At 40.8% G+C, this 12,142-nt stretch overlaps 1 protein-coding gene across 3 annotated transcripts in view; it reads right to left on the bottom strand.

Annotated features, from left to right (window-relative positions):
* Ap2b1 (adaptor related protein complex 2 subunit beta 1) overlaps positions 1–12,142 on the bottom strand; it is a 99,114-nt gene that overhangs the window by 23,262 nt on the left and 63,710 nt on the right. The gene's annotated exons all lie outside the window — the stretch shown is intronic.

Raw genomic sequence — 12,142 nt, 5'->3', positions numbered from 1 at the left:
TTCCCAAAGTGAAGTTCAGCTTAGAAAATTCAATCTTTGCACCCCTTATCTCTTAATTTATAATCATTCCTATTTTTTTTAACCAATGTAAACTTTCTGATTGCATACAAAGTCAAACCTGGAATAAAATTTTTTCTTTTAGAGGCAAAAGACAGACTGCTTGATCATTATCTGAAAAAACAGTTTTCTTTTCTATGTATCGCTAACTGGTCTGGAACTCACTATGTAGACCAGGCCAGCTTCAAACTTACAGTGATCCACCTGTCTCTGTTCCCCAAGTGCTAGGATTAAAGGCGTGTGTCACCATGCCCAGCTCTGAAATCCTTACAAGCAAATTGTCCTTAAAGCAAATAAATTAATGAGCAGATAAAGTGAACAACTGTGTCATTTTGACTTAGTTTTAGAGTATGAGTTAAGTTTAGTTTAGTTTCGGGGTATGAGTAGTCCAGGCTGGCCTCTCGTTTGTCCTCTTGCTTCAGCCTCCTCAAGTGCTGGGATTATAGGCAAGATCTATCAGACCCATCTTACTTTTCTATTAATATCCTCCACTTCTCTATGTGTCCCTGTCACACACATCTTTGCCTTTATTTGGGTTATGAAAGGCAAGTAAGATACATTCTGATCTCTCAGTGAAAATGTCTTATTTAGCTATATTTCCTGCAGGTATATAAATGATTTTGGTTTCTCTAAGGCACTTAGAAAGAATCCTTGAACTTTTTCATTTACTTTTTCATTCATGAGCTTCCAATTTTACCCTAGAAACATTTGGGCTCTTACAACACAGTTGAATAACTTAGGGCTAGCAGTCTGATTTTATCCTGAAGAAGTATGGGTATAGGTTAATGACACAGAACTTCACCAAATGTTAGAAGAATAAGATGTCCTATTTGCTTCCTCACTTCCAATCTTGGGATGCATTCATGTGCTTGAAAACAGGAAAGGAAACTGTGATTGTTGATCTGAGATTAAATTTAGGCTTAGGATTACCTCCCCTCCAAAATGGCTGTCAGATCACCGAGCAACAGCAGGCAGAGGTTATGGTGGGGACAGACACCCTGTTAAGATGAAGGGTTTGTCTTGCTGGATACTGTTCAAGAACTAGAGGAGTCTGACATTTCTAAATGGAAACAAGGCTCATGTGATAACAGATATTTACTACTCTCTGGTTTTTGGCACTGCTCTAGGCACTGAGGTTTTGTGAGTGTGGGGGCAGTAACTGCTGGTCTCCTACAGTTTGCTCTCCTCAGTGGGGAAGGAGGTGAGAGTGAAAAACATGTATTCAAAATGTGGTAAGTAGCATAGGAAGAAAAAAGGTCAAGGGGCTGGGGGAGGGGTGGATGGAATGAGGCCTTACTTAGGAGAATCTATTTTGTCAGAGGCCTGAATGAAGCAAATAAGCTATGCAGATAGCAGTTGGGAGGGCATACTCCAGACAAGAAAATGGCCAATTTAAAGGCTTCAGAGGAGCAGCAGCCCTATTGGCAGCCCTACAGTAGGCGAAGGGGCGGAGGAACAGATGGGGGAGATGAAGATGTAAGAGGAGAGAAGGACATGGCTAGGACATACGGTTCTGTCAGGACTTCAGCTTAGACAATTATGAACATATATTTTTTCAGACTGGAAATTTGAACTTAAAGAAAGAGGGTTTATGGTTTCCAAAAGCCAAGCAATGTTCACCACAGCAGGCTCAGTCCTACGAGCTGCAAGCCTTACAAGGAACTTCAGTCAAGAGAAAAGAATGTCAAGATATATGTCTCTTTCTTGCTCCAAGTGGTTCCCGTCTCCTGTCCCCAAAGTGGTGCTGCAGATTAAACCCAGGGCCTGTGTTCCACCACTGAGCTAACTCAGCCCCATGTCCTCATTTTAAACAAACAAACATACAAACAAACCCAACAACATTTTATGGAAGGAAAACGAACCAGAAACTTATGTGACCGTTTTCTGCCAAAATATAACTAACAAGTGATACTACACTAACCAACCCAGTGACTCTCCAGACACTTTTATTACAAACATTCATTCACTTTTTTCTTCCTCTAGTTAGCCTTTAATAAAATTCCTTTATATAGTATCATTTGGCCATTATAGTATTGATGGCCAAAATTACTCATCAATAATTTCCCAGGCCTTTCAGTCTAAAGAAAGGTCACTTCTCCATATGCTAAACTTAATATGATTTATTTTTATTCTATGTGTGTGAATGTTTTGCCTGCACATATAGATGTGTACCACATGGGTGCATGGTGCTCACAGAAGCCAAAAGAGGGCAACAGATTCCCTGGAACTGGGTTATGGACTGTTGTGAGTCTCCAGTGGATGCTGAGATCTGAATCCAGGTCTTTTGCAAGAGCCACTACTGCTTTTAAGTACTGAGCCATCTCTCCAACCCTCCAAATGCTAAACTTTTACCCTAGCAGTTCTGCAAACCCTATGCAACAAACAAACATACCACAGGTGTCACTCTCTTCCCTTTCAATGACAGCTATCCATACCCTGCCAAGACTGGGAGACTGCAGCTGTCATATCTTAAATATCATAACATGAATGCTCAGGGATGGAGGAAAGGAACCTCCTGCCTGCTGCCTGCTGTGACAGCTTACTGTTAAACTTTCCTTATTTTCTGAAGTTCAAGAAATTGAAGCCAGGGGCTTTATATGTGCTGGGCATAAGTTCTGCCAATAAGCTATACCTCCAGCTGCTGTTAAACTTTAAAATGGGCTAGCAGATGGTGCAGCGAGTAGGGACACCTGTCATACACAACCTGAGTTAAGTCTCCAGGACCCACATGGTAAAAGGAGATAACCAACTTGTGCAAATTGTTTCCAGACCCTTCCATGTGCACACTCACACTATAGGAGGCAAAAAGGTTCCTGTACTGACAGATAAGCATCAGGAGAATCAGGAAGGAAAAACACACAGGATTTCTTCAAAGGAAGGATAAACATTAAGGCTCCTTCAAAGGAAGAGATGCATAACCTGTTGTCTGCCAAGAAGGCTGAGAGCCGACAGAGTTAACAGCCTGGTGACCTCTGTGCTATCTGTGTGGCCATACTAGATCCTCCTCAACTCTTACCAGGAGCTTCTTTCTCTCAGTCAATCTATAGAATCTATCTTTATAGAAACTGTCACATATGGTTTTGATGCAGTCCTATCTGATCTGTATTTAGCTTACTTTGTTCCTCAAGATTTATGTATGCTTCATTGTGCACATGGGAGTGAGTTATTTATCACCAGCAAAGTTTTCACCAAATTGTGCTGTGCTTAAATATACCTAAAATAAACTACTCAGAAGTTTCAACAACACCAGCTAATGAATCACTTTGAACTGAACTGTTTTCTTGCCTCTCACAGACTGTTACTCTGCTGGCCATGGAGGTCACAGAGACTCTGATATCATTCATTCATACACACACACACACACACACACACACACACACAATTTATAAAGATCCTTCAAAACACAGTTATATACACTGTACCAAGTAAGGTAGTAACATCCCACATCATAGACTAGTATGCTGTAGAAGCCCTAGTAACAGCATAAAAACTTCATTAGCCGCAAACTGGAAATCAACTAGAGACACAGTGGTGCCTGTGTACTGGCCTGTTATCCAACTTTATGTGGACAAAAGAAAGACACGTGGCTGCTGAGATGCTGGGCAGAAGGACAGGCCACTGAGCACGGAAGCTATCTCTACATAGTCCATTAAATAGGTCACATACAGAAGGGGCAGACAGCAATAGATTATGAGTATTTACCCTCCAATTCTTTGAACAGTTCCTGGAAACAAAGGTAGCTATTAAGCCAAGGACCATGTTCATTCATACAGCTTTCAAAAATGATTCGTCAATATTTTTCTTTTTCCAAACTATAATAGATTCTAGTGATATTTACCAGCAAACCCCAGTTCTAACTAGGTTTTTGTCTTAAAATACTAAGACTGATGACTAACTTTATCAACACTTTCTCTTGAACCCGGCTTCCCTGAAACGGAACAAGAGGGGCGACAAAGCCAGGTATGATGATGTACAACTGTAACCCCGCTACTCAGGAAACTCAGGTAGGACTAGGAGTTCAAGGCCAGACTGGGTAACACAGAGAATTTACCTCCAGCTCTAAGATGTTATATTCCTGCTATGAAAGGAACCTGGGTTTTGAGCATGTTAGACAAGAGATCTGCTCCTGAGACACAGTCTGAGCCCCACAACTGTACAGTCTTTAAACATGCGGCTTCAGAGGGCTTTTCTACGCAGATTTGCTACTTGTTCTATGTGTATGTTTTGTTTTTCTTCGTTTTTAGGAGGTGGAAATTTAACCCCAGGTCTCAAACGAGATAGGCAGAGCTATACCAACAGTCCTCAAGTTTTATTTCAATAAATAATGACTTTCATATTATGAAGGCTGCATAACCCATGCATTTAAAAAGTAAAAAAAAAAAAAAATCCTATCTTACAAAACATAAGAGAGTGGAGTAAGTAAATCCAAATGTGAATGTGACTCTGACTCTAAAACAGACTTAGTCCAGCTCAGGAAAATCCCATCGTCGTTCTCTTCGAACCTCTAGTGTACATTAAAGTTTTGTGTGAATATTTTTCAGAATAATGGGAACAGAGGGACCATAAACAGGTTGCCTGTTTTGTATTGAAACTTCAAAGTTCTCTAAATGCATAAAGATCGTATAAGCTATTTCCAACCATGAAAAAAACCAGAAGATTCAATTGGATTTCATTTTCTATCATTCACTTATAACTTACAGTTATGATGGAAGATGGTATGATTTTAACAAACAAAAGCCTATTATAGATTACTATAGATATTTTTAACATTTAAAAAAAATTCCTTATCCTCTGCATGAGCTTGGTGTTCTTCTATGTTCAGCAACAACAGTCTCCTGACACTGCCGACAGATTTCTAATCTAGCAGAGCGTCTGGACTCATGAGAACATAGTGTTATTGCCTATTGCTCACATGCAGTCATTCAGAGGGCAACTGCTGTAACAGATGTGCTGCCTGGGTTTTGTCAATTTGACACAAACCTAGACATATGTGGGAAGAAAGAACAACAGTTAAGAACATGCCTCCATAAGAGTGGCCTGTGGGCAGGCCAGTGGGGCATTTTCTTAATTAGTGATTGAAGTGGGAGAGCCCATCTTCATTATGCCATCCCTGGGCAAGTGGTCCTGGGGATATAAGAAATCAGGCTAATAGGTCAGAGGTGGTGATCCACACCTTTAATCCCAGCAGTTGGAAGGCAGAGTGTGGGAGCAGCTCTATGAATTCAAGACTGCTTGTCTACTATGGAGTTCCAGACAGCCAGAGCTATATAGTGAGACTCTGTCTCAAGGGAGGAAAAAAAAAAAAGGAAAGAAAGAAAGGAAAGAAAAATAGGAGGAAAAAGAGGAGGAGGAGGAGGAGAAGGAGGACAATGACGACGCGGCAGCGGTGGTGGCGTGAAAGAAAGCAGGCTGAGCAAGTCGAGCAAGGCATGAGGGAAGAAGCCAGTAGGCAGCCTTCCACCATGGGCGGCTGCTTTAGTTCTCACCGCTAGGTTCTGCCCTGAGTTCTTTCGATGACAAACTGTGATAAGGAACTGTTACCTGAAATAAACCTTTTTTCCTCTATGCTGCTTAATTTTATGTCAGCTTAACACAGCTAGAGTCATTCTGGGAAGAAAAAAAAAAAAAAAAGGAAACCCAATGGAGAGGAAATGTTCCCACCACACTGGTTTATGGGCAAGCCTGTGGTGCATTTTCTTGACTGATAATTGATATGGGAGATCTTAGCTCACAGTGGGCAATGCTATCTCTATGCTGGTGTCCTGGGTCACTATAAGAAAGCAGGCTGAGTAAGTCATGAGGAACAAGCCAATAAGCAGCACCCTCCATGGCCTCTCCATCAGCTCTTGCCTCAAGGTTTCAGTGATGGACTGTGCTATGAAACCGCAGGCTGAAATAAATCCTTTCCTCCCCAAGTTGCTTTTCATTATGGTGTTTTATAACAACAGTAGAAATTCTAACTACAGACATGTTCTTACAACAATCTTAGTGGTGGGGTATTGGTTAGGGGAAAAAAAACCAGACTGTTCACTGTTTATCTTCTCTGAGGGAAGTGAGTGTAGACGCTAGGAATCAAGCCCAGAGTCCACGTACATCAGACAGACATTACAGCTTTAAATTCCATCTTTAACCTGAATCTCAGTTATCCTGTCAAAAAAGTTAAGTGTCATCAAACACAATCCAGTAAGAAATGAATATCTAAGATTCAAGACACAAAATTTCTTTGAGGAAACTGAAGAATATGCGTATACTCCTGATGTGACAGGAAAAAATGTACTGAAATAGCCACAGAAATGATTTATTATTGGTTAGGAAAGTATCTTTAATTTCTCATAATTAAGACTCCATTACTTTACATGATGCTTTTGAGACTTTTTAGGACTGTTTGAGGGTATATGGCATTGTATCTATTTATGTGACCAAGGCGTATGCACTGTGCCTGTGCTAGCCATTCCCAAGGACCCAGTACTTGGAACAAGTAGCAACAATGAAGGCCACATAGAGTCCCCAACTATGGATCATGAAAAGCCAGCGAAGCTTTAACCCTGAACTTGTTTGCACTATGCATCAGTCGGAAAAAAGCTGAAAATACAGGCCAGCCTGCTTCATCCAAGGCAAGCTGCTGCAAAAGCCTTCCATTTTGAAGCACTAACTGATTTTTCTGGTACAACAGGTACAGCTGTGGACTTTCTAAGTATGAATGGACATATGGAAGACAAGAAATACCAGGGACAGACACCTTCTGCAACTGATTGTCTTACAAGCTTCGACTACAATGTAGGAGTGATAAGGGACAAAATTTTCTTAGGGCAATACAGTAACAAAAACCCCTCCAGCTGATGAGGTCTTCAAGACAAGGATCAGAAGCAGGTCCTCTGTAGCTCCTGTTCCTGACTTTCTTCCCTCATCACAAGTAATGGATGCTGTCTTATTTTAGAGCAGGCACACAAGCAAAAAGAATCAAGAGACATACATTCTTTTTTTCCCTAATCAACGCTTTAGCCTCTTATCCATCGGTTTATTTAAGATTAAGAGACGACAGGTAAAGATAGAACTGTAAACAGAAAGCACTAGTTCTTTAGCCACAGATTCATCTCAAAGGTGAGTCTATATAGAAGGAAAACAAAAACTTAAAAAAATTTCTTTTACTTATTTGTCTTTGTGTATGTGCATATTTATGCACATGTACCACAGTTTGTGTGTGGAGGTCAGAGGCACTCCCAGGAGTTTGGTCCCTTCACCATTTGGTGGGTTCCAGGACCGAACTTAGGTTTGTCTGGAGGCTTCAAGTACTTTTACTGCTGAACCAGCTTCCTGGCTCACAAAGAATTTTTAAGAAGGTGTTATCAGTCTTTGAAGCAAAGACAGAAATATAAATCACATTAAGGCTGAGGATGTGGTTGAGTAGGCAGAATGCTTGTCTTGAATTCACAAAGCCCTGGGTTCAATTCCTAGCATCACACAAAGAAGAAGTGGTAGCACAAGCCTGTAAATTCAGATGTTCAAGGTCATCTTCAACTACATAGTTAGAAGCCAGCCTGAAATACATGGACACTGCTATAACTAAAAGACAATAAAGCATTTTACAGCCATAGATCCACAAAGGAAGGGAAAACATAAGAGTAGTAAAATCTTAATGGAAAATACATGGATTGGCAAAAATCCCACAGGATTCCTAAATGCTTAGGACTTGCAGCACTCTGGGTTTTTATGGTCATTTAAAGAGAAGACAGGTGGAGAGGGTGGAATGCAGTCTGACTAGCAAGAGCAAGGCTCTGAATTCAACCCACAGCAAAGCTGTATTAAATTAAGAAAAGAGGACGCTGGGCAGAAGTGGCACATGCTTTTAATCCTATTAGGGACAGAAGCAGGCGGATCTCTGAGTTTGAGGCCAGCCAGAATGAGTTCCAGGACAGCCAGGGCTACAAAGAGAAACCCTGTCTCAAAAAAACCCAAACCAAACCTAACCAAAACCAAACCAAACCTACCAACCAACCAACTAAACAAACAAACAAACAAAAAACCAAAACAAAACAAAAATCAAAACAAAAACACCCCCCTAAACCAAACAACAACGAGAAAGGATTAAGATGCTATTAATAGGCCTAGATTTCCATTCCTTTCTACACTGGTAGACGTTACCTGAGACCCTAGCCTCTGTGTAAAATGGAAGACTACTTCCTTCAGAGAGGATAAAGCAGTTGAGGGTTGGTAGGTTCAGTGATCTTACACAAACTGAATGCTAAGACTCTCTCTCTAGCCTGTCCCAAGTTCCCAGCTTCCAAATGGCTGACAGAGTCTTTATAGTACTCAGTATATGTAAGGACTTTTAACAAAGAATCAAGAAGTTCAAGAAAAAGGATGTTTTTAAAAAATAAATCCATAGAAGTCATCTGATTTTAAGAACAGAAAAAGACAAGCCCTTCCTGCAACAGCAGCCTTGATGACCCGAGAGATGATCTGATCTCTAAGGCATAATTGTAATTCTAGGAGGGAAGAGACATAACAGGGCTGGAGAAAAGTAAAGAGTAAGCAGAACTTTTCCAAACTTGAGAAAAGTGTCAGCTCACAGATTCCATATGCTCTCTGTGTTCCAGGTCACGTGAGTATGAGACAGCGGATGGAGCAGGCAGGAGGCTGTAGAAACACCATCCAGCCTAGTGACTATTAGCCACACGTTTGTCCATGTAGTAGAGAAACGGAGATGTTTACCTAACTTTAATTAATTCCAGTTTATATAAGCACATGTAGGCTAGTGGATACTATATTAAACAGTGCAACTGAAGAGGGCTGGGGACGGAGCTCTGCCCTGCAGCAGTACCTTAGCATGGCACACGTCCTTCAGTTTGATCACCTCCCAAACACAACAAACAACATGGCAAAGAGGCTTAAGGAAATAGCAATTACCTTTTATAAGAGAAGCCTGGATCTGAGTTTTGCCTGTAGGAGTCAACCACTTTGGCTCAAGCTAAGCTGAAGCTCACTATGTAGCCCAGGCTAGTCTTATACTTGCTGCAATCCTTTTGCCTAAGCCTCTCACCAGTGCTGGGATTATAGACATCATGCCCAACCCCAGCTGACTCTGTAAGCTATACTTACAGATCCCTGGTAAAAAGTATCCTGGAAGGATGGTGCTATCAATATTCTTCATGTATAGAATAGTGAAAAAGGAAGTGTGCCACTACGGGAACCCATGAACATGTCATAACCCGACTGTCTCTGAGCAGGCTCTGACTTGAAGAAGCAGTTCTTTGTCAGTGAGTATTCAGAGAAAATGTTTCTAAGCAACTAACACACATGAAATGGAAAACAATGACATTTGAGTCAAACACATTTAGAGAAAATGTATTTAGATACTTGTTAAGGATTTTGTTTTATTTTAATAGAGGGAATAATTTTCCTTTCTTAGTAACATAATTATCTGATATGAATAAACTCAAAAGAATTCCACAGTGCAGCAAATTTTATTCTGTATGCTACTTACAAGCTGGACTTATAAGCTGGTGTGTGTGTGTGTGTGTATGTGTGTGTGTGTTGCTGAGGGTCAAACCTAGACCTTTACATACTGTAGGCAAGCACTTTGCCACTAAGTTATATCCACAGCCTCACAAAAGCTTCTCTGATCAACACTGGAATGACAGTAAAACCATTCTAGGTTCAAATATCTACTGGAGATTTCATTCCTGTATCTGTGGCATAATCTGCTTCCTGTTTTAAGAAGTAACTGGGGCTGAAGAGATAGCTCAGTCAGTAAAGTGCTTGCTTTGTAAGCATAAGGACCTTACATAAAACAAAAAACAAAAATGGTGGAAAATGCTTTCAGTATCAGCAGTGGGGAGACAGGCAAAGACAGGCAGATCCCTAGGGCTTGCTGGTCACCTAGCTTAGCCTGCTTGGTGAACTCCAGGCCAAGAGACCATGTCTTAAAACAAGGTAGGCTTTTGAGACACCAGGGGTTGACCTCTAGCCGACACATATACAGGAATAGTAGGCCTAGGAGATAGCTCAGTTGGTAAAGTGCCTGATCTGTATGAGCACCCGAGTAAGTCTTAGCAGCCACATAAAAGAGCCAGTTATGGTAGTATGTATCTAACTCCAGCACTTTGAAAGCAAAGGAGAGAGATACCTGGAGCTCATTAGACAACCAGACCAGACTCCAGGTAAGATCTTATCTCAAAAGATAAGGTGGATAGATGTTAGTCACTGGCCTCCATACCCACATGCACACATGTATGCATATATAGACCCATCATGCACAAAGACATGTGAAGGAGTGCTGGTACATTTTTAACTTGTACTATTTCATACTATAACAAATGATAATTTAATATACATTTTAATGAAAACTTTTGTAGCAGCATTATAGTATAGTTTGGGCTATCTAGTCTAACCTAAGTTAAATTTTGACTCTTGCTCACATAGGGGACAGGGACGGACTGGAAGCTAAGCTCTGCAGTCCTCCCACACTTCAGCTATTTATTTGCTTCCTTCTCCCAGCAGACATTAATTCAGTGTTCAGAAGGATAAAAGCTTTTCTCTTTTTAAGGTTTTGTTTATCTTTACCACTGAGAAATGCCAATTAATAAATAAAAGAGTCATGATTATGCTATCCCTGAGAGAAAAAAAGCCCAAGAGGAAATTGAAGAATCAGTAGTTGACTACAGATGGAATTAGGGGTGGGGTATTTTTATATATATATAAAAACTTTATTTTATGTGTATTGGCATGAAGGTGTCAGATTCCCCTGGAACTCAAGTTACAGATGGCTGCCATTCGGGTGCTGGGAATTGAACCTGGTCCTCTAAAAACAGCCAATGCTCTTAACCGCTGAGCCAGCTCTCCAGCCCCTATAGACTGATTTTTACAAGAGTACATGTGAGAAAAATAACTTATCAGTCCCAATATTGTATCAGTATTTTCAAGGGAGAGCTTCAGAGGTCCCTCTCTGGGATTCAGTCAATTAGAAATGCAAACAGGAAGTGAACTAACATTCCTTTGTTTTAAGAACTGAAAACTTGTCCTAGTTTCTGTGACCCAAATATCCTTCCTACTTCTGAAGAAGAGCATTCATGCACGCATGCCGACCATCCCAGACATCATGCCTGGGGCTTAATGGGCCAATGGGAGGTTAGCCTCCAAGAAAAGAGAACAGATGCATATCTGGGTTAGTTACTTGAAGGCTGTGAGCTGGAAACGCTCCTTAGCACAGGACTTTCCTCATAGTAACAGCCAGTTCTATCTACGGAGTAACCCCACTTTTCTCTTTCTAGTCTCAGCCAAGTTACACTCTGACTCATTTGTCTAGTCTAAAAAATTCTTATTCAGTGCTAAGAAAATCAGCAATTAACCACTGTGGCACCAAGGTAGTCAGTGAAGCAGCAGACAATTGTGTTGGTATCTAGAGTACTGAAAAATGTTCAGTTCTAAGTTCAACACAGTATTTGTTTTATCAGCAGTCATAACCCCCTATTGGTGTCTCTAGAACCCCAAGCAATGTGGTCCAGCTGTCTGGACTGGAAAGCGCAGGGTTAATACTTTTGTTTAAATATATTTCATAGTCTCATTCAAACGATTCTATCATTTCAATTTCTAGGCAGGGAACAATAATCCTGTGTTATTTCTTACCTCTTCTCTCTTTTATTTTCACATTTTGATCAAATACAAGCTCATTTCATTATCAACATATTTTCTTTTCAGCTGGGAGTCTTTTTTAAAATAAAGATTTATTACTTTTATTTTATGTGTATGAGCATTTGCCTGCATACATGTATGTATGTGTACAGTGTGTACAGTGCCTACAGAAGTCAGAAGATGGTGGTGTCTGATCCACTGGAACTGGAGTTACAGACAACTGTAAGCTGCCATGTGGGTGCTGAGAACTGTGTCCTGGACCTCTGTTAAATACAGCCACTGAGTTTCTTCAGCTGGAAGTCTTAAACCAGGCAGGATGGTGTACACCTATACTCCTATACTGAGAGGGGATAGGGTCTGGGGGATCAGAAGTTCAAAGTTATTCTCAGCTATTTGGGGAGATGCCAAGTTAGGTTAAATGAGACCATCTCAAAAAACTAACCAACCAAGCAAG

Source organism: Grammomys surdaster, unplaced genomic scaffold (genome assembly GCF_004785775.1).
Source record: "Grammomys surdaster isolate TR1022 unplaced genomic scaffold, NIH_TR_1.0 213, whole genome shotgun sequence".
NCBI lineage: Eukaryota > Metazoa > Chordata > Mammalia > Rodentia > Muridae > Grammomys > Grammomys surdaster.
Note: the sequence above shows the minus strand (reverse complement) of the source record. Positions and strands in the feature narration are given on the sequence as shown.